Below are 21729 nucleotides of genomic sequence, written 5' to 3'. Positions count from 1 at the left end.
CTTTTAGTCAACACATAAGGAAAGGGTGCACCGGTCCTGGAAATACTGCAATACCAGGTCAATGCGTGGAGTGGACAGAGCAAGCTCTATTTCCATCTCCTTAAAAATCCATTTAATATATGGTCCCCAGATAGGGGACGTATCAGATATTAAACTGATAAGAACAGATACTACACTTGATCTTAGCCAAAAGGCCGAGAAGCGATAACCCGAACGGGCCGCGCGTTGCCCGAGCCTGCCCGATACTGCTGTTCAGCCCTTGCAGCGATTCAGCCTACTTCTAGGCAATTCCATGGGGCCCTGCAGGCTCACACACTCACAGCTACACGGGAGGTGAATAAAGGCCGGAGAGGAAGCCAGACAGGATTTGCTTCTTTTGCTTGCACCACAATGCAGTGCTGAAAGAGGAGGAATCTACATAAAAACGCCTTCCTGGCAACGCCCAAATGCCCTGCTGCCATGCAGATAAACACTGGCAGCGGCAGCAAGTGCATGCCCACAGCCACCCCTTGTTCCTTCACACCTTGTATCAGCTGTAATCCAGTCCAGTCCAGTGCTGCCTGCTGAGCAGCACTGACCAACACTGCCTGGGCCCAGGCTTTTATCTCTGAGGCCCCATTATGATGTCAGAAAGCTGGCTCTGGAATCCTGAGGGCTCCACTATGACACGTGCAAAGTTCCGTCTGAACTTTATATAAGACGGTGAGGCTCAGTCAGTCACTCAGTGTTGCCTGAGAGGGCAACACTGCAACAGCCGGCCGCCAGGCTGTCTTTTTTTTGCACAGCTAGTTGCCTCCAGGAGGCCACAAGAGGGAGACAAGGGACTGCAAAATGGAAAATAGGCATCCACCAACTTTACAGACAACTTCTCCTTGCTCCTACAACCTCCATCCTTGCACAGTTTGTTATTCTTCTAGGTAACATAGTAACAAATCCAAATTGCTGCTCTCTTTGTAGGCAAGCAAGGCTTTGTTGCAACTGCAATTCTTACTTCTTCTTGAAATGTAGGGACGACAGTACATTCCATCACATCCATCTAGTGTACACAGGTAGGTCCATTGTGGCGGGCAGGCGAGCGGGCGGGCTGCTTTATTGGCTGTTTGCTGTTCCCCTACTCCACTCCACTATTTGACTGTTGTGCTGCATCAATCAATCAATCAATCAATCAATCAATCAATCAATCAATCAATCAATCAATCAGTGGCTGGCTCAGGTGCAGCTCTTTAACTTACCTAAAAGGGAGGGCGGAGAGAAGACAAGGAAGGTGAATGAGGTGTTCCAATGTGAAATGCCGGAAACACAGAAACACAGACGACACACAACAAGAGGTGGCAATCTATTCATTAATTGCATTTAATCAATGAGCTCATTATCACTCATGCATTGTCCAACAGGTGTTGAAATAATGGGATTAAAAGGGGAGATCCCTTCAGAAAGACAGAAACAATAGCAAAGACAAAAAACACTTTTGGAATCTGCTTTTAGTCAACACATAAGGAAAGGGTGCACCGGTCCTGGAAATACTGCAATACCAGGTCAATGCGTGGAGTGGACAGAGCAAGCTCTATTTCCATCTCCCTGTTCTAAAAATCCATTTAATATATGGTCCCCAGATAGGGGACGTATCAGATATTAAACTGATAAGAACAGATACTACACTTGATCTTAGCCAAAAGGCCGAGAAGCGATAACCCGAACGGGCCGCGCGTTGCCCGAGCCTGCCCGATACTGCTGTTCAGCCCTTGCAGCGATTCAGCCTACTTCTAGGCAATTCCATGGGGCCCTGCAGGCTCACACACTCACAGCTACACGGGAGGTGAATAAAGGCCGGAGAGGAAGCCAGACAGGATTTGCTTCTTTTGCTTGCACCACAATGCAGTGCTGAAAGAGGAGGAATCTACATAAAAACGCCTTCCTGGCAACGCCCAAATGCCCTGCTGCCATGCAGATAAACACTGGCAGCGGCAGCAAGTGCATGCCCACAGCCACCCCTTGTTCCTTCACACCTTGTATCAGCTGTAATCCAGTCCAGTCCAGTGCTGCCTGCTGAGCAGCACTGACCAACACTGCCTGGGCCCAGGCTTTTATCTCTGAGGCCCCATTATGATGTCAGAAAGCTGGCTCTGGAATCCTGAGGGCTCCACTATGACACGTGCAAAGTTCCGTCTGAACTTTATATAAGACGGTGAGGCTCAGTCAGTCACTCAGTGTTGCCTGAGAGGGCAACACTGCAACAGCCGGCCGCCAGGCTGTCTTTTTTTTGCACAGCTAGTTGCCTCCAGGAGGCCACAAGAGGGAGACAAGGGACTGCAAAATGGAAAATAGGCATCCACCAACTTTACAGACAACTTCTCCTTGCTCCTACAACCTCCATCCTTGCACAGTTTGTTATTCTTCTAGGTAACATAGTAACAAATCCAAATTGCTGCTCTCTTTGTAGGCAAGCAAGGCTTTGTTGCAACTGCAATTCTTACTTCTTCTTGAAATGTAGGGACGACAGTACATTCCATCACATCCATCTAGTGTACACAGGTAGGTCCATTGTGGCGGGCAGGCGAGCGGGCGGGCTGCTTTATTGGCTGTTTGCTGTTCCCCTACTCCACTCCACTATTTGACGGTTGTGCTGCATCAATCAATCAATCAATCAATCAATCAATCAATCAATCAATCAATCAATCAATCAATCAATCAATCAATCAGTGGCTGGCTCAGGTGCAGCTCTTTAACTTACCTAAAAGGGAGGGCGGAGAGAAGACAAGGAAGGTGAATGAGGTGTTCCAATGTGAAATGCCGGAAACACAGAAACACAGACGACACACAACAAGAGGTGGCAATCTATTCATTAATTGCATTTAATCAATGAGCTCATTATCACTCATGCATTGTCCAACAGGTGTTGAAATAATGGGATTAAAAGGGGAGATCCCTTCAGAAAGACAGAAACAATAGCAAAGACAAAAAACACTTTTGGAATCTGCTTTTAGTCAACACATAAGGAAAGGGTGCACCGGTCCTGGAAATACTGCAATACCAGGTCAATGCGTGGAGTGGACAGAGCAAGCTCTATTTCCATCTCCCTGTTCTAAAAATCCATTTAATATATGGTCCCCAGATAGGGGACGTATCAGATATTAAACTGATAAGAACAGATACTACACTTGATCTTAGCCAAAAGGCCGAGAAGCGATAACCCGAACGGGCCGCGCGTTGCCCGAGCCTGCCCGATACTGCTGTTCAGCCCTTGCAGCGATTCAGCCTACTTCTAGGCAATTCCATGGGGCCCTGCAGGCTCACACACTCACAGCTACACGGGAGGTGAATAAAGGCCGGAGAGGAAGCCAGACAGGATTTGCTTCTTTTGCTTGCACCACAATGCAGTGCTGAAAGAGGAGGAATCTACATAAAAACGCCTTCCTGGCAACGCCCAAATGCCCTGCTGCCATGCAGATAAACACTGGCAGCGGCAGCAAGTGCATGCCCACAGCCACCCCTTGTTCCTTCACACCTTGTATCAGCTGTAATCCAGTCCAGTCCAGTGCTGCCTGCTGAGCAGCACTGACCAACACTGCCTGGGCCCAGGCTTTTATCTCTGAGGCCCCATTATGATGTCAGAAAGCTGGCTCTGGAATCCTGAGGGCTCCACTATGACACGTGCAAAGTTCCGTCTGAACTTTATATAAGACGGTGAGGCTCAGTCAGTCACTCAGTGTTGCCTGAGAGGGCAACACTGCAACAGCCGGCCGCCAGGCTGTCTTTTTTTTGCACAGCTAGTTGCCTCCAGGAGGCCACAAGAGGGAGACAAGGGACTGCAAAATGGAAAATAGGCATCCACCAACTTTACAGACAACTTCTCCTTGCTCCTACAACCTCCATCCTTGCACAGTTTGTTATTCTTCTAGGTAACATAGTAACAAATCCAAATTGCTGCTCTCTTTGTAGGCAAGCAAGGCTTTGTTGCAACTGCAATTCTTACTTCTTCTTGAAATGTAGGGACGACAGTACATTCCATCACATCCATCTAGTGTACACAGGTAGGTCCATTGTGGCGGGCAGGCGAGCGGGCGGGCTGCTTTATTGGCTGTTTGCTGTTCCCCTACTCCACTCCACTATTTGACTGTTGTGCTGCATCAATCAATCAATCAATCAATCAATCAATCAATCAATCAATCAATCAATCAATCAATCAGTGGCTGGCTCAGGTGCAGCTCTTTAACTTACCTAAAAGGGAGGGCGGAGAGAAGACAAGGAAGGTGAATGAGGTGTTCCAATGTGAAATGCCGGAAACACAGAAACACAGACGACACACAACAAGAGGTGGCAATCTATTCATTAATTGCATTTAATCAATGAGCTCATTATCACTCATGCATTGTCCAACAGGTGTTGAAATAATGGGATTAAAAGGGGAGATCCCTTCAGAAAGACAGAAACAATAGCAAAGACAAAAAACACTTTTGGAATCTGCTTTTAGTCAACACATAAGGAAAGGGTGCACCGGTCCTGGAAATACTGCAATACCAGGTCAATGCGTGGAGTGGACAGAGCAAGCTCTATTTCCATCTCCCTGTTCTAAAAATCCATTTAATATATGGTCCCCAGATAGGGGACGTATCAGATATTAAACTGATAAGAACAGATACTACACTTGATCTTAGCCAAAAGGCCGAGAAGCGATAACCCGAACGGGCCGCGCGTTGCCCGAGCCTGCCCGATACTGCTGTTCAGCCCTTGCAGCTATTCAGCCTACTTCTAGGCAATTCCATGGGGCCCTGCAGGCTCACACACTCACAGCTACACGGGAGGTGAATAAAGGCCGGAGAGGAAGCCAGACAGGATTTGCTTCTTTTGCTTGCACCACAATGCAGTGCTGAAAGAGGAGGAATCTACATAAAAACGCCTTCCTGGCAACGCCCAAATGCCCTGCTGCCATGCAGATAAACACTGGCAGCGGCAGCAAGTGCATGCCCACAGCCACCCCTTGTTCCTTCACACCTTGTATCAGCTGTAATCCAGTCCAGTCCAGTGCTGCCTGCTGAGCAGCACTGACCAACACTGCCTGGGCCCAGGCTTTTATCTCTGAGGCCCCATTATGATGTCAGAAAGCTGGCTCTGGAATCCTGAGGGCTCCACTATGACACGTGCAAAGTTCCGTCTGAACTTTATATAAGACGGTGAGGCTCAGTCAGTCACTCAGTGTTGCCTGAGAGGGCAACACTGCAACAGCCGGCCGCCAGGCTGTCTTTTTTTTGCACAGCTAGTTGCCTCCAGGAGGCCACAAGAGGGAGACAAGGGACTGCAAAATGGAAAATAGGCATCCACCAACTTTACAGACAACTTCTCCTTGCTCCTACAACCTCCATCCTTGCACAGTTTGTTATTCTTCTAGGTAACATAGTAACAAATCCAAATTGCTGCTCTCTTTGTAGGCAAGCAAGGCTTTGTTGCAACTGCAATTCTTACTTCTTCTTGAAATGTAGGGACGACAGTACATTCCATCACATCCATCTAGTGTACACAGGTAGGTCCATTGTGGCGGGCAGGCGAGCGGGCGGGCTGCTTTATTGGCTGTTTGCTGTTCCCCTACTCCACTCCACTATTTGACTGTTGTGCTGCATCAATCAATCAATCAATCAATCAATCAATCAATCAATAAATCAATCAATCAATCAATCAATCAATCAGTGGCTGGCTCAGGTGCAGCTCTTTAACTTACCTAAAAGGGAGGGCGGAGAGAAGACAAGGAAGGTGAATGAGGTGTTCCAATGTGAAATGCCGGAAACACAGAAACACAGACGACACACAACAAGAGGTGGCAATCTATTCATTAATTGCATTTAATCAATGAGCTCATTATCACTCATGCATTGTCCAACAGGTGTTGAAATAATGGGATTAAAAGGGGAGATCCCTTCAGAAAGACAGAAACAATAGCAAAGACAAAAAACACTTTTGGAATCTGCTTTTAGTCAACACATAAGGAAAGGGTGCACCGGTCCTGGAAATACTGCAATACCAGGTCAATGCGTGGAGTGGACAGAGCAAGCTCTATTTCCATCTCCCTGTTCTAAAAATCCATTTAATATATGGTCCCCAGATAGGGGACGTATCAGATATTAAACTGATAAGAACAGATACTACACTTGATCTTAGCCAAAAGGCCGAGAAGCGATAACCCGAACGGGCCGCGCGTTGCCCGAGCCTGCCCGATACTGCTGTTCAGCCCTTGCAGCGATTCAGCCTACTTCTAGGCAATTCCATGGGGCCCTGCAGGCTCACACACTCACAGCTACACGGGAGGTGAATAAAGGCCGGAGAGGAAGCCAGACAGGATTTGCTTCTTTTGCTTGCACCACAATGCAGTGCTGAAAGAGGAGGAATCTACATAAAAACGCCTTCCTGGCAACGCCCAAATGCCCTGCTGCCATGCAGATAAACACTGGCAGCGGCAGCAAGTGCATGCCCACAGCCACCCCTTGTTCCTTCACACCTTGTATCAGCTGTAATCCAGTCCAGTCCAGTGCTGCCTGCTGAGCAGCACTGACCAACACTGCCTGGGCCCAGGCTTTTATCTCTGAGGCCCCATTATGATGTCAGAAAGCTGGCTCTGGAATCCTGAGGGCTCCACTATGACACGTGCAAAGTTCCGTCTGAACTTTATATAAGACGGTGAGGCTCAGTCAGTCACTCAGTGTTGCCTGAGAGGGCAACACTGCAACAGCCGGCCGCCAGGCTGTCTTTTTTTTGCACAGCTAGTTGCCTCCAGGAGGCCACAAGAGGGAGACAAGGGACTGCAAAATGGAAAATAGGCATCCACCAACTTTACAGACAACTTCTCCTTGCTCCTACAACCTCCATCCTTGCACAGTTTGTTATTCTTCTAGGTAACATAGTAACAAATCCAAATTGCTGCTCTCTTTGTAGGCAAGCAAGGCTTTGTTGCAACTGCAATTCTTACTTCTTCTTGAAATGTAGGGACGACAGTACATTCCATCACATCCATCTAGTGTACACAGGTAGGTCCATTGTGGCGGGCAGGCGAGCGGGCGGGCTGCTTTATTGGCTGTTTGCTGTTCCCCTACTCCACTCCACTATTTGACTGTTGTGCTGCATCAATCAATCAATCAATCAATCAATCAATCAATCAATCAATCAATCAATCAATCAATCAATCAATCAATCAGTGGCTGGCTCAGGTGCAGCTCTTTAACTTACCTAAAAGGGAGGGCGGAGAGAAGACAAGGAAGGTGAATGAGGTGTTCCAATGTGAAATGCCGGAAACACAGAAACACAGACGACACACAACAAGAGGTGGCAATCTATTCATTAATTGCATTTAATCAATGAGCTCATTATCACTCATGCATTGTCCAACAGGTGTTGAAATAATGGGATTAAAAGGGGAGATCCCTTCAGAAAGACAGAAACAATAGCAAAGACAAAAAACACTTTTGGAATCTGCTTTTAGTCAACACATAAGGAAAGGGTGCACCGGTCCTGGAAATACTGCAATACCAGGTCAATGCGTGGAGTGGACAGAGCAAGCTCTATTTCCATCTCCCTGTTCTAAAAATCCATTTAATATATGGTCCCCAGATAGGGGACGTATCAGATATTAAACTGATAAGAACAGATACTACACTTGATCTTAGCCAAAAGGCCGAGAAGCGATAACCCGAACGGGCCGCGCGTTGCCCGAGCCTGCCCGATACTGCTGTTCAGCCCTTGCAGCGATTCAGCCTACTTCTAGGCAATTCCATGGGGCCCTGCAGGCTCACACACTCACAGCTACACGGGAGGTGAATAAAGGCCGGAGAGGAAGCCAGACAGGATTTGCTTCTTTTGCTTGCACCACAATGCAGTGCTGAAAGAGGAGGAATCTACATAAAAACGCCTTCCTGGCAACGCCCAAATGCCCTGCTGCCATGCAGATAAACACTGGCAGCGGCAGCAAGTGCATGCCCACAGCCACCCCTTGTTCCTTCACACCTTGTATCAGCTGTAATCCAGTCCAGTCCAGTGCTGCCTGCTGAGCAGCACTGACCAACACTGCCTGGGCCCAGGCTTTTATCTCTGAGGCCCCATTATGATGTCAGAAAGCTGGCTCTGGAATCCTGAGGGCTCCACTATGACACGTGCAAAGTTCCGTCTGAACTTTATATAAGACGGTGAGGCTCAGTCAGTCACTCAGTGTTGCCTGAGAGGGCAACACTGCAACAGCCGGCCGCCAGGCTGTCTTTTTTTTGCACAGCTAGTTGCCTCCAGGAGGCCACAAGAGGGAGACAAGGGACTGCAAAATGGAAAATAGGCATCCACCAACTTTACAGACAACTTCTCCTTGCTCCTACAACCTCCATCCTTGCACAGTTTGTTATTCTTCTAGGTAACATAGTAACAAATCCAAATTGCTGCTCTCTTTGTAGGCAAGCAAGGCTTTGTTGCAACTGCAATTCTTACTTCTTCTTGAAATGTAGGGACGACAGTACATTCCATCACATCCATCTAGTGTACACAGGTAGGTCCATTGTGGCGGGCAGGCGAGCGGGCGGGCTGCTTTATTGGCTGTTTGCTGTTCCCCTACTCCACTCCACTATTTGACTGTTGTGCTGCATCAATCAATCAATCAATCAATCAATCAATCAATCAATCAATCAATCAGTGGCTGGCTCAGGTGCAGCTCTTTAACTTACCTAAAAGGGAGGGCGGAGAGAAGACAAGGAAGGTGAATGAGGTGTTCCAATGTGAAATGCCGGAAACACAGAAACACAGACGACACACAACAAGAGGTGGCAATCTATTCATTAATTGCATTTAATCAATGAGCTCATTATCACTCATGCATTGTCCAACAGGTGTTGAAATAATGGGATTAAAAGGGGAGATCCCTTCAGAAAGACAGAAACAATAGCAAAGACAAAAAACACTTTTGGAATCTGCTTTTAGTCAACACATAAGGAAAGGGTGCACCGGTCCTGGAAATACTGCAATACCAGGTCAATGCGTGGAGTGGACAGAGCAAGCTCTATTTCCATCTCCCTGTTCTAAAAATCCATTTAATATATGGTCCCCAGATAGGGGACGTATCAGATATTAAACTGATAAGAACAGATACTACACTTGATCTTAGCCAAAAGGCCGAGAAGCGATAACCCGAACGGGCCGCGCGTTGCCCGAGCCTGCCCGATACTGCTGTTCAGCCCTTGCAGCGATTCAGCCTACTTCTAGGCAATTCCATGGGGCCCTGCAGGCTCACACACTCACAGCTACACGGGAGGTGAATAAAGGCCGGAGAGGAAGCCAGACAGGATTTGCTTCTTTTGCTTGCACCACAATGCAGTGCTGAAAGAGGAGGAATCTACATAAAAACGCCTTCCTGGCAACGCCCAAATGCCCTGCTGCCATGCAGATAAACACTGGCAGCGGCAGCAAGTGCATGCCCACAGCCACCCCTTGTTCCTTCACACCTTGTATCAGCTGTAATCCAGTCCAGTCCAGTGCTGCCTGCTGAGCAGCACTGACCAACACTGCCTGGGCCCAGGCTTTTATCTCTGAGGCCCCATTATGATGTCAGAAAGCTGGCTCTGGAATCCTGAGGGCTCCACTATGACACGTGCAAAGTTCCGTCTGAACTTTATATAAGACGGTGAGGCTCAGTCAGTCACTCAGTGTTGCCTGAGAGGGCAACACTGCAACAGCCGGCCGCCAGGCTGTCTTTTTTTTGCACAGCTAGTTGCCTCCAGGAGGCCACAAGAGGGAGACAAGGGACTGCAAAATGGAAAATAGGCATCCACCAACTTTACAGACAACTTCTCCTTGCTCCTACAACCTCCATCCTTGCACAGTTTGTTATTCTTCTAGGTAACATAGTAACAAATCCAAATTGCTGCTCTCTTTGTAGGCAAGCAAGGCTTTGTTGCAACTGCAATTCTTACTTCTTCTTGAAATGTAGGGACAACAGTACTTTCCATCACATCCATCTAGTGTACACAGGTAGGTCCATTGTGGCGGGCAGGCGAGCGGGCGGGCTGCTTTATTGGCTGTTTGCTGTTCCCCTACTCCACTCCACTATTTGACTGTTGTGCTGCATCAATCAATCAATCAATCAATCAATCAATCAATCAATCAATCAGTGGCTGGCTCAGGTGCAGCTCTTTAACTTACCTAAAAGGGAGGGCGGAGAGAAGACAAGGAAGGTGAATGAGGTGTTCCAATGTGAAATGCCGGAAACACAGAAACACAGACGACACACAACAAGAGGTGGCAATCTATTCATTAATTGCATTTAATCAATGAGCTCATTATCACTCATGCATTGTCCAACAGGTGTTGAAATAATGGGATTAAAAGGGGAGATCCCTTCAGAAAGACAGAAACAATAGCAAAGACAAAAAACACTTTTGGAATCTGCTTTTAGTCAACACATAAGGAAAGGGTGCACCGGTCCTGGAAATACTGCAATACCAGGTCAATGCGTGGAGTGGACAGAGCAAGCTCTATTTCCATCTCCCTGTTCTAAAAATCCATTTAATATATGGTCCCCAGATAGGGGACGTATCAGATATTAAACTGATAAGAACAGATACTACACTTGATCTTAGCCAAAAGGCCGAGAAGCGATAACCCGAACGGGCCGCGCGTTGCCCGAGCCTGCCCGATACTGCTGTTCAGCCCTTGCAGCGATTCAGCCTACTTCTAGGCAATTCCATGGGGCCCTGCAGGCTCACACACTCACAGCTACACGGGAGGTGAATAAAGGCCGGAGAGGAAGCCAGACAGGATTTGCTTCTTTTGCTTGCACCACAATGCAGTGCTGAAAGAGGAGGAATCTACATAAAAACGCCTTCCTGGCAACGCCCAAATGCCCTGCTGCCATGCAGATAAACACTGGCAGCGGCAGCAAGTGCATGCCCACAGCCACCCCTTGTTCCTTCACACCTTGTATCAGCTGTAATCCAGTCCAGTCCAGTGCTGCCTGCTGAGCAGCACTGACCAACACTGCCTGGGCCCAGGCTTTTATCTCTGAGGCCCCATTATGATGTCAGAAAGCTGGCTCTGGAATCCTGAGGGCTCCACTATGACACGTGCAAAGTTCCGTCTGAACTTTATATAAGACGGTGAGGCTCAGTCAGTCACTCAGTGTTGCCTGAGAGGGCAACACTGCAACAGCCGGCCGCCAGGCTGTCTTTTTTTTGCACAGCTAGTTGCCTCCAGGAGGCCACAAGAGGGAGACAAGGGACTGCAAAATGGAAAATAGGCATCCACCAACTTTACAGACAACTTCTCCTTGCTCCTACAACCTCCATCCTTGCACAGTTTGTTATTCTTCTAGGTAACATAGTAACAAATCCAAATTGCTGCTCTCTTTGTAGGCAAGCAAGGCTTTGTTGCAACTGCAATTCTTACTTCTTCTTGAAATGTAGGGACGACAGTACATTCCATCACATCCATCTAGTGTACACAGGCAGGTCCATTGTGGCGGGCAGGCGAGCGGGCGGGCTGCTTTATTGGCTGTTTGCTGTTCCCCTACTCCACTCCACTATTTGACTGTTGTGCTGCATCAATCAATCAATCAATCAATCAATCAATCAATCAATCAATCAATCAATCAATCAATCAGTGGCTGGCTCAGGTGCAGCTCTTTAACTTACCTAAAAGGGAGGGCGGAGAGAAGACAAGGAAGGTGAATGAGGTGTTCCAATGTGAAATGCCGGAAACACAGAAACACAGACGACACACAACAAGAGGTGGCAATCTATTCATTAATTGCATTTAATCAATGAGCTCATTATCACTCATGCATTGTCCAACAGGTGTTGAAATAATGGGATTAAAAGGGGAGATCCCTTCAGAAAGACAGAAACAATAGCAAAGACAAAAAACACTTTTGGAATCTGCTTTTAGTCAACACATAAGGAAAGGGTGCACCGGTCCTGGAAATACTGCAATACCAGGTCAATGCGTGGAGTGGACAGAGCAAGCTCTATTTCCATCTCCCTGTTCTAAAAATCCATTTAATATATGGTCCCCAGATAGGGGACGTATCAGATATTAAACTGATAAGAACAGATACTACACTTGATCTTAGCCAAAAGGCCGAGAAGCGATAACCCGAACGGGCCGCGCGTTGCCCGAGCCTGCCCGATACTGCTGTTCAGCCCTTGCAGCGATTCAGCCTACTTCTAGGCAATTCCATGGGGCCCTGCAGGCTCACACACTCACAGCTACACGGGAGGTGAATAAAGGCCGGAGAGGAAGCCAGACAGGATTTGCTTCTTTTGCTTGCACCACAATGCAGTGCTGAAAGAGGAGGAATCTACATAAAAACGCCTTCCTGGCAACGCCCAAATGCCCTGCTGCCATGCAGATAAACACTGGCAGCGGCAGCAAGTGCATGCCCACAGCCACCCCTTGTTCCTTCACACCTTGTATCAGCTGTAATCCAGTCCAGTCCAGTGCTGCCTGCTGAGCAGCACTGACCAACACTGCCTGGGCCCAGGCTTTTATCTCTGAGGCCCCATTATGATGTCAGAAAGCTGGCTCTGGAATCCTGAGGGCTCCACTATGACACGTGCAAAGTTCCGTCTGAACTTTATATAAGACGGTGAGGCTCAGTCAGTCACTCAGTGTTGCCTGAGAGGGCAACACTGCAACAGCCGGCCGCCAGGCTGTCTTTTTTTTGCACAGCTAGTTGCCTCCAGGAGGCCACAAGAGGGAGACAAGGGACTGCAAAATGGAAAATAGGCATCCACCAACTTTACAGACAACTTCTCCTTGCTCCTACAACCTCCATCCTTGCACAGTTTGTTATTCTTCTAGGTAACATAGTAACAAATCCAAATTGCTGCTCTCTTTGTAGGCAAGCAAGGCTTTGTTGCAACTGCAATTCTTACTTCTTCTTGAAATGTAGGGACGACAGTACATTCCATCACATCCATCTAGTGTACACAGGCAGGTCCATTGTGGCGGGCAGGCGAGCGGGCGGGCTGCTTTATTGGCTGTTTGCTGTTCCCCTACTCCACTCCACTATTTGACTGTTGTGCTGCATCAATCAATCAATCAATCAATCAATCAATCAATCAATCAATCAATCAATCAATCAATCAGTGGCTGGCTCAGGTGCAGCTCTTTAACTTACCTAAAAGGGAGGGCGGAGAGAAGACAAGGAAGGTGAATGAGGTGTTCCAATGTGAAATGCCGGAAACACAGAAACACAGACGACACACAACAAGAGGTGGCAATCTATTCATTAATTGCATTTAATCAATGAGCTCATTATCACTCATGCATTGTCCAACAGGTGTTGAAATAATGGGATTAAAAGGGGAGATCCCTTCAGAAAGACAGAAACAATAGCAAAGACAAAAAACACTTTTGGAATCTGCTTTTAGTCAACACATAAGGAAAGGGTGCACCGGTCCTGGAAATACTGCAATACCAGGTCAATGCGTGGAGTGGACAGAGCAAGCTCTATTTCCATCTCCCTGTTCTAAAAATCCATTTAATATATGGTCCCCAGATAGGGGACGTATCAGATATTAAACTGATAAGAACAGATACTACACTTGATCTTAGCCAAAAGGCCGAGAAGCGATAACCCGAACGGGCCGCGCGTTGCCCGAGCCTGCCCGATACTGCTGTTCAGCCCTTGCAGCGATTCAGCCTACTTCTAGGCAATTCCATGGGGCCCTGCAGGCTCACACACTCACAGCTACACGGGAGGTGAATAAAGGCCGGAGAGGAAGCCAGACAGGATTTGCTTCTTTTGCTTGCACCACAATGCAGTGCTGAAAGAGGAGGAATCTACATAAAAACGCCTTCCTGGCAACGCCCAAATGCCCTGCTGCCATGCAGATAAACACTGGCAGCGGCAGCAAGTGCATGCCCACAGCCACCCCTTGTTCCTTCACACCTTGTATCAGCTGTAATCCAGTCCAGTCCAGTGCTGCCTGCTGAGCAGCACTGACCAACACTGCCTGGGCCCAGGCTTTTATCTCTGAGGCCCCATTATGATGTCAGAAAGCTGGCTCTGGAATCCTGAGGGCTCCACTATGACACGTGCAAAGTTCCGTCTGAACTTTATATAAGACGGTGAGGCTCAGTCAGTCACTCAGTGTTGCCTGAGAGGGCAACACTGCAACAGCCGGCCGCCAGGCTGTCTTTTTTTTGCACAGCTAGTTGCCTCCAGGAGGCCACAAGAGGGAGACAAGGGACTGCAAAATGGAAAATAGGCATCCACCAACTTTACAGACAACTTCTCCTTGCTCCTACAACCTCCATCCTTGCACAGTTTGTTATTCTTCTAGGTAACATAGTAACAAATCCAAATTGCTGCTCTCTTTGTAGGCAAGCAAGGCTTTGTTGCAACTGCAATTCTTACTTCTTCTTGAAATGTAGGGACGACAGTACATTCCATCACATCCATCTAGTGTACACAGGTAGGTCCATTGTGGCGGGCAGGCGAGCGGGCGGGCTGCTTTATTGGCTGTTTGCTGTTCCCCTACTCCACTCCACTATTTGACTGTTGTGCTGCATCAATCAATCAATCAATCAATCAATCAATCAATCAATCAATCAATCAATCAATCAATCAATCAATCAGTGGCTGGCTCAGGTGCAGCTCTTTAACTTACCTAAAAGGGAGGGCGGAGAGAAGACAAGGAAGGTGAATGAGGTGTTCCAATGTGAAATGCCGGAAACACAGAAACACAGACGACACACAACAAGAGGTGGCAATCTATTCATTAATTGCATTTAATCAATGAGCTCATTATCACTCATGCATTGTCCAACAGGTGTTGAAATAATGGGATTAAAAGGGGAGATCCCTTCAGAAAGACAGAAACAATAGCAAAGACAAAAAACACTTTTGGAATCTGCTTTTAGTCAACACATAAGGAAAGGGTGCACCGGTCCTGGAAATACTGCAATACCAGGTCAATGCGTGGAGTGGACAGAGCAAGCTCTATTTCCATCTCCCTGTTCTAAAAATCCATTTAATATATGGTCCCCAGATAGGGGACGTATCAGATATTAAACTGATAAGAACAGATACTACACTTGATCTTAGCCAAAAGGCCGAGAAGCGATAACCCAAACGGGCCGCGCGTTGCCCGAGCCTGCCCGATACTGCTGTTCAGCCCTTGCAGCGATTCTGCCTACTTCTAGGCAATTCCATGGGGCCCTGCAGGCTCACACACTCACAGCTACACGGGAGGTGAATAAAGGCCGGAGAGGAAGCCAGACAGGATTTGCTTCTTTTGCTTGCACCACAATGCAGTGCTGAAAGAGGAGGAATCTACATAAAAACGCCTTCCTGGCAACGCCCAAATGCCCTGCTGCCATGCAGATAAACACTGGCAGCGGCAGCAAGTGCATGCCCACAGCCACCCCTTGTTCCTTCACACCTTGTATCAGCTGTAATCCAGTCCAGTCCAGTGCTGCCTGCTGAGCAGCACTGACCAACACTGCCTGGGCCCAGGCTTTTATCTCTGAGGCCCCATTATGATGTCAGAAAGCTGGCTCTGGAATCCTGAGGGCTCCACTATGACACGTGCAAAGTTCCGTCTGAACTTTATATAAGACGGTGAGGCTCAGTCAGTCACTCAGTGTTGCCTGAGAGGGCAACACTGCAACAGCCGGCCGCCAGGCTGTCTTTTTTTTGCACAGCTAGTTGCCTCCAGGAGGCCACAAGAGGGAGACAAGGGACTGCAAAATGGAAAATAGGCATCCACCAACTTTACAGACAACTTCTCCTTGCTCCTACAACCTCCATCCTTGCACAGTTTGTTATTCTTCTAGGTAACATAGTAACAAATCCAAATTGCTGCTCTCTTTGTAGGCAAGCAAGGCTTTGTTGCAACTGCAATTCTTACTTCTTCTTGAAATGTAGGGACGACAGTACATTCCATCACATCCATCTAGTGTACACAGGTAGGTCCATTGTGGCGGGCAGGCGAGCGGGCGGGCTGCTTTATTGGCTGTTTGCTGTTCCCCTACTCCACTCCACTATTTGACTGTTGTGCTGCATCAATCAATCAATCAATCAATCAATCAATCAATCAATCAGTGGCTGGCTCAGGTGCAGCTCTTTAACTTACCTAAAAGGGAGGGCGGAGAGAAGACAAGGAAGGTGAATGAGGTGTTCCAATGTGAAATGCCGGAAACACAGAAACACAGACGACACACAACAAGAGGTGGCAATCTATTCATTAATTGCATTTAATCAATGAGCTCATTATCACTCATGCATTGTCCAACAGGTGTTGAAATAATGGGATTAAAAGGGGAGATCCCTTCAGAAAGACAGAAACAATAGCAAAGACAAAAAACACTTTTGGAATCTGCTTTTAGTCAACACATAAGGAAAGGGTGCACCGGTCCTGGAAATACTGCAATACCAGGTCAATGCGTGGAGTGGACAGAGCAAGCTCTATTTCCATCTCCCTGTTCTAAAAATCCATTTAATATATGGTCCCCAGATAGGGGACGTATCAGATATTAAACTGATAAGAACAGATACTACACTTGATCTTAGCCAAAAGGCCGAGAAGCGATAACCCGAACGGGCCGCGCGTTGCCCGAGCCTGCCCGATACTGCTGTTCAGCCCTTGCAGCGATTCAGCCTACTTCTAGGCAATTCCATGGGGCCCTGCAGGCTCACACACTCACAGCTACACGGGAGGTGAATAAAGGCCGGAGAGGAAGCCAGACAGGATTTGCTTCTTTTGCTTGCACCACAATGCAGTGCTGAAAGAGGAGGAATCTACATAAAAACGCCTTCCTGGCAACGCCCAAATGCCCTGCTGCCATGCAGATAAACACTGGCAGCGGCAGCAAGTGCATGCCCACAGCCACCCCTTGTTCCTTCACACCTTGTATCAGCTGTAATCCAGTCCAGTCCAGTGCTGCCTGCTGAGCAGCACTGACCAACACTGCCTGGGCCCAGGCTTTTATCTCTGAGGCCCCATTATGATGTCAGAAAGCTGGCTCTGGAATCCTGAGGGCTCCACTATGACACGTGCAAAGTTCCGTCTGAACTTTATATAAGACGGTGAGGCTCAGTCAGTCACTCAGTGTTGCCTGAGAGGGCAACACTGCAACAGCCGGCCGCCAGGCTGTCTTTTTTTTGCACAGCTAGTTGCCTCCAGGAGGCCACAAGAGGGAGACAAGGGACTGCAAAATGGAAAATAGGCATCCACCAACTTTACAGACAACTTCTCCTTGCTCCTACAACCTCCATCCTTGCACAGTTTGTTATTCTTCTAGGTAACATAGTAACAAATCCAAATTGCTGCTCTCTTTGTAGGCAAGCAAGGCTTTGTTGCAACTGCAATTCTTACTTCTTCTTGAAATGTAGGGACGACAGTACATTCCATCACATCCATCTAGTGTACACAGGTAGGTCCATTGTGGCGGGCAGGCGAGCGGGCGGGCTGCTTTATTGGCTGTTTGCTGTTCCCCTACTCCACTCCACTATTTGACTGTTGTGCTGCATCAATCAATCAATCAATCAATCAATCAATCAATCAATCAATCAATCAATCAATCAGTGGCTGGCTCAGGTGCAGCTCTTTAACTTACCTAAAAGGGAGGGCGGAGAGAAGACAAGGAAGGTGAATGAGGTGTTCCAATGTGAAATGCCGGAAACACAGAAACACAGACGACACACAACAAGAGGTGGCAATCTATTCATTAATTGCATTTAATCAATGAGCTCATTATCACTCATGCATTGTCCAACAGGTGTTGAAATAATGGGATTAAAAGGGGAGATCCCTTCAGAAAGACAGAAACAATAGCAAAGACAAAAAACACTTTTGGAATCTGCTTTTAGTCAACACATAAGGAAAGGGTGCACCGGTCCTGGAAATACTGCAATACCAGGTCAATGCGTGGAGTGGACAGAGCAAGCTCTATTTCCATCTCCCTGTTCTAAAAATCCATTTAATATATGGTCCCCAGATAGGGGACGTATCAGATATTAAACTGATAAGAACAGATACTACACTTGATCTTAGCCAAAAGGCCGAGAAGCGATAACCCAAACGGGCCGCGCGTTGCCCGAGCCTGCCCGATACTGCTGTTCAGCCCTTGCAGCGATTCTGCCTACTTCTAGGCAATTCCATGGGGCCCTGCAGGCTCACACACTCACAGCTACACGGGAGGTGAATAAAGGCCGGAGAGGAAGCCAGACAGGATTTGCTTCTTTTGCTTGCACCACAATGCAGTGCTGAAAGAGGAGGAATCTACATAAAAACGCCTTCCTGGCAACGCCCAAATGCCCTGCTGCCATGCAGATAAACACTGGCAGCGGCAGCAAGTGCATGCCCACAGCCACCCCTTGTTCCTTCACACCTTGTATCAGCTGTAATCCAGTCCAGTCCAGTGCTGCCTGCTGAGCAGCACTGACCAACACTGCCTGAGCCCAGGCTTTTATCTCTGAGGCCCCATTATGATGTCAGAAAGCTGGCTCTGGAATCCTGAGGGCTCCACTATGACACGTGCAAAGTTCCGTCTGAACTTTATATAAGACGGTGAGGCTCAGTCAGTCACTCAGTGTTGCCTGAGAGGGCAACACTGCAACAGCCGGCCGCCAGGCTGTCTTTTTTTTGCACAGCTAGTTGCCTCCAGGAGGCCACAAGAGGGAGACAAGGGACTGCAAAATGGAAAATAGGCATCCACCAACTTTACAGACAACTTCTCCTTGCTCCTACAACCTCCATCCTTGCACAGTTTGTTATTCTTCTAGGTAACATAGTAACAAATCCAAATTGCTGCTCTCTTTGTAGGCAAGCAAGGCTTTGTTGCAACTGCAATTCTTACTTCTTCTTGAAATGTAGGGACGACAGTACATTCCATCACATCCATCTAGTGTACACAGGTAGGTCCATTGTGGCGGGCAGGCGAGCGGGCGGGCTGCTTTATTGGCTGTTTGCTGTTCCCCTACTCCACTCCACTATTTGACTGTTGTGCTGCATCAATCAATCAATCAATCAATCAATCAATCAATCAATCAATCAGTGGCTGGCTCAGGTGCAGCTCTTTAACTTACCTAAAAGGGAGGGCGGAGAGAAGACAAGGAAGGTGAATGAGGTGTTCCAATGTGAAATGCCGGAAACACAGAAACACAGACGACACACAACAAGAGGTGGCAATCTATTCATTAATTGCATTTAATCAATGAGCTCATTATCACTCATGCATTGTCCAACAGGTGTTGAAATAATGGGATTAAAAGGGGAGATCCCTTCAGAAAGACAGAAACAATAGCAAAGACAAAAAACACTTTTGGAATCTGCTTTTAGTCAACACATAAGGAAAGGGTGCACCGGTCCTGGAAATACTGCAATACCAGGTCAATGCGTGGAGTGGACAGAGCAAGCTCTATTTCCATCTCCCTGTTCTAAAAATCCATTTAATATATGGTCCCCAGATAGGGGACGTATCAGATATTAAACTGATAAGAACAGATACTACACTTGATCTTAGCCAAAAGGCCGAGAAGCGATAACCCGAACGGGCCGCGCGTTGCCCGAGCCTGCCCGATACTGCTGTTCAGCCCTTGCAGCGATTCAGCCTACTTCTAGGCAATTCCATGGGGCCCTGCAGGCTCACACACTCACAGCTACACGGGAGGTGAATAAAGGCCGGAGAGGAAGCCAGACAGGATTTGCTTCTTTTGCTTGCACCACAATGCAGTGCTGAAAGAGGAGGAATCTACATAAAAACGCCTTCCTGGCAACGCCCAAATGCCCTGCTGCCATGCAGATAAACACTGGCAGCGGCAGCAAGTGCATGCCCACAGCCACCCCTTGTTCCTTCACACCTTGTATCAGCTGTAATCCAGTCCAGTCCAGTGCTGCCTGCTGAGCAGCACTGACCAACACTGCCTGGGCCCAGGCTTTTATCTCTGAGGCCCCATTATGATGTCAGAAAGCTGGCTCTGGAATCCTGAGGGCTCCACTATGACACGTGCAAAGTTCCGTCTGAACTTTATATAAGACGGTGAGGCTCAGTCAGTCACTCAGTGTTGCCTGAGAGGGCAACACTGCAACAGCCGGCCGCCAGGCTGTCTTTTTTTTGCACAGCTAGTTGCCTCCAGGAGGCCACAAGAGGGAGACAAGGGACTGCAAAATGGAAAATAGGCATCCACCAACTTTACAGACAACTTCTCCTTGCTCCTACAACCTCCATCCTTGCACAGTTTGTTATTCTTCTAGGTAACATAGTAACAAATCCAAATTGCTGCTCTCTTTGTAGGCAAGCAAGGCTTTGTTGCAACTGCAATTCTTACTTCTTCTTGAAATGTAGGGACGACAGTACATTCCATCACATCCATCTAGTGTACACAGGTAGGTCCATTGTGGCGGGCAGGCGAGCGGGCGGGCTGCTTTATTGGCTGTTTGCTGTTCCCCTACTCCACTCCACTATTTGACTGTTGTGCTGCATCAATCAATCAATCAATCAATCAATCAATCAATCAATCAATCAATCAATCAATCAGTGGCTGGCTCAGGTGCAGCTCTTTAACTTACCTAAAAGGGAGGGCGGAGAGAAGACAAGGAAGGTGAATGAGGTGTTCCAATGTGAAATGCCGGAAACACAGAAACACAGACGACACACAACAAGAGGTGGCAATCTATTCATTAATTGCATTTAATCAATGAGCTCATTATCACTCATGCATTGTCCAACAGGTGTTGAAATAATGGGATTAAAAGGGGAGATCCCTTCAGAAAGACAGAAACAATAGCAAAGACAAAAAACACTTTTGGAATCTGCTTTTAGTCAACACATAAGGAAAGGGTGCACCGGTCCTGGAAATACTGCAATACCAGGTCAATGCGTGGAGTGGACAGAGCAAGCTCTATTTCCATCTCCCTGTTCTAAAAATCCATTTAATATATGGTCCCCAGATAGGGGACGTATCAGATATTAAACTGATAAGAACAGATACTACACTTGATCTTAGCCAAAAGGCCGAGAAGCGATAACCCGAACGGGCCGCGCGTTGCCCGAGCCTGCCCGATACTGCTGTTCAGCCCTTGCAGCGATTCAGCCTACTTCTAGGCAATTCCATGGGGCCCTGCAGGCTCACACACTCACAGCTACACGGGAGGTGAATAAAGGCCGGAGAGGAAGCCAGACAGGATTTGCTTCTTTTGCTTGCACCACAATGCAGTGCTGAAAGAGGAGGAATCTACATAAAAACGCCTTCCTGGCAACGCCCAAATGCCCTGCTGCCATGCAGATAAACACTGGCAGCGGCAGCAAGTGCATGCCCACAGCCACCCCTTGTTCCTTCACACCTTGTATCAGCTGTAATCCAGTCCAGTCCAGTGCTGCCTGCTGAGCAGCACTGACCAACACTGCCTGGGCCCAGGCTTTTATCTCTGAGGCCCCATTATGATGTCAGAAAGCTGGCTCTGGAATCCTGAGGGCTCCACTATGACACGTGCAAAGTTCCGTCTGAACTTTATATAAGACGGTGAGGCTCAGTCAGTCACTCAGTGTTGCCTGAGAGGGCAACACTGCAACAGCCGGCCGCCAGGCTGTCTTTTTTTTGCACAGCTAGTTGCCTCCAGGAGGCCACAAGAGGGAGACAAGGGACTGCAAAATGGAAAATAGGCATCCACCAACTTTACAGACAACTTCTCCTTGCTCCTACAACCTCCATCCTTGCACAGTTTGTTATTCTTCTAGGTAACATAGTAACAAATCCAAATTGCTGCT

The 21729-nt window shown here is 47.8% G+C and overlaps 15 non-coding genes across 15 annotated transcripts; all 15 read right to left on the bottom strand.

Moving 5' to 3' along the window:
• Positions 1-20: 20 nt before the first annotated feature.
• On the bottom strand, positions 21-206 carry LOC142688798 (U2 spliceosomal RNA). The gene has a single exon (XR_012857849.1). It is a non-coding gene; the product is annotated as a U2 spliceosomal RNA (small nuclear RNA).
• Positions 207-1498: 1292 nt separating this feature from the next.
• LOC142688817 (U2 spliceosomal RNA) lies at positions 1499-1689 on the bottom strand. Its single transcript, XR_012857863.1, has one exon. It is a non-coding gene; the product is annotated as a U2 spliceosomal RNA (small nuclear RNA).
• A 1308-nt stretch (positions 1690-2997) lies between these two features.
• Positions 2998-3188, bottom strand: LOC142688816 (U2 spliceosomal RNA). Its single transcript, XR_012857862.1, has one exon. It is a non-coding gene; the product is annotated as a U2 spliceosomal RNA (small nuclear RNA).
• Positions 3189-4484: 1296 nt separating this feature from the next.
• LOC142688815 (U2 spliceosomal RNA) lies at positions 4485-4675 on the bottom strand. The gene has a single exon (XR_012857861.1). It is a non-coding gene; the product is annotated as a U2 spliceosomal RNA (small nuclear RNA).
• Positions 4676-5979: 1304 nt separating this feature from the next.
• On the bottom strand, positions 5980-6170 carry LOC142688814 (U2 spliceosomal RNA). The gene has a single exon (XR_012857860.1). It is a non-coding gene; the product is annotated as a U2 spliceosomal RNA (small nuclear RNA).
• Positions 6171-7478: 1308 nt separating this feature from the next.
• Positions 7479-7669, bottom strand: LOC142688813 (U2 spliceosomal RNA). Its single transcript, XR_012857859.1, has one exon. It is a non-coding gene; the product is annotated as a U2 spliceosomal RNA (small nuclear RNA).
• Positions 7670-8953: 1284 nt separating this feature from the next.
• LOC142688811 (U2 spliceosomal RNA) lies at positions 8954-9144 on the bottom strand. Its single transcript, XR_012857858.1, has one exon. It is a non-coding gene; the product is annotated as a U2 spliceosomal RNA (small nuclear RNA).
• A 1280-nt stretch (positions 9145-10424) lies between these two features.
• LOC142688810 (U2 spliceosomal RNA) lies at positions 10425-10615 on the bottom strand. The gene has a single exon (XR_012857857.1). It is a non-coding gene; the product is annotated as a U2 spliceosomal RNA (small nuclear RNA).
• A 1296-nt stretch (positions 10616-11911) lies between these two features.
• Positions 11912-12102, bottom strand: LOC142688807 (U2 spliceosomal RNA). Its single transcript, XR_012857856.1, has one exon. It is a non-coding gene; the product is annotated as a U2 spliceosomal RNA (small nuclear RNA).
• Positions 12103-13398: 1296 nt separating this feature from the next.
• LOC142688794 (U2 spliceosomal RNA) lies at positions 13399-13589 on the bottom strand. Its single transcript, XR_012857845.1, has one exon. It is a non-coding gene; the product is annotated as a U2 spliceosomal RNA (small nuclear RNA).
• A 1304-nt stretch (positions 13590-14893) lies between these two features.
• On the bottom strand, positions 14894-15084 carry LOC142688782 (U2 spliceosomal RNA). The gene has a single exon (XR_012857834.1). It is a non-coding gene; the product is annotated as a U2 spliceosomal RNA (small nuclear RNA).
• Positions 15085-16360: 1276 nt separating this feature from the next.
• On the bottom strand, positions 16361-16551 carry LOC142688770 (U2 spliceosomal RNA). The gene has a single exon (XR_012857823.1). It is a non-coding gene; the product is annotated as a U2 spliceosomal RNA (small nuclear RNA).
• A 1292-nt stretch (positions 16552-17843) lies between these two features.
• On the bottom strand, positions 17844-18034 carry LOC142688758 (U2 spliceosomal RNA). The gene has a single exon (XR_012857812.1). It is a non-coding gene; the product is annotated as a U2 spliceosomal RNA (small nuclear RNA).
• Positions 18035-19314: 1280 nt separating this feature from the next.
• LOC142688745 (U2 spliceosomal RNA) lies at positions 19315-19505 on the bottom strand. Its single transcript, XR_012857801.1, has one exon. It is a non-coding gene; the product is annotated as a U2 spliceosomal RNA (small nuclear RNA).
• A 1292-nt stretch (positions 19506-20797) lies between these two features.
• LOC142688733 (U2 spliceosomal RNA) lies at positions 20798-20988 on the bottom strand. The gene has a single exon (XR_012857790.1). It is a non-coding gene; the product is annotated as a U2 spliceosomal RNA (small nuclear RNA).
• Between the last annotated feature and the right edge of the window lie 741 nt (positions 20989-21729).

The sequence above is a fragment of the Rhinoderma darwinii genome (genome assembly GCF_050947455.1).
Source record: "Rhinoderma darwinii isolate aRhiDar2 chromosome 5 unlocalized genomic scaffold, aRhiDar2.hap1 SUPER_5_unloc_26, whole genome shotgun sequence".
Lineage (NCBI taxonomy): Eukaryota > Metazoa > Chordata > Amphibia > Anura > Rhinodermatidae > Rhinoderma > Rhinoderma darwinii.
The sequence above is the reverse complement of the archived record's forward strand: the minus strand, read 5'-3'. Positions and strand labels throughout refer to the sequence as shown.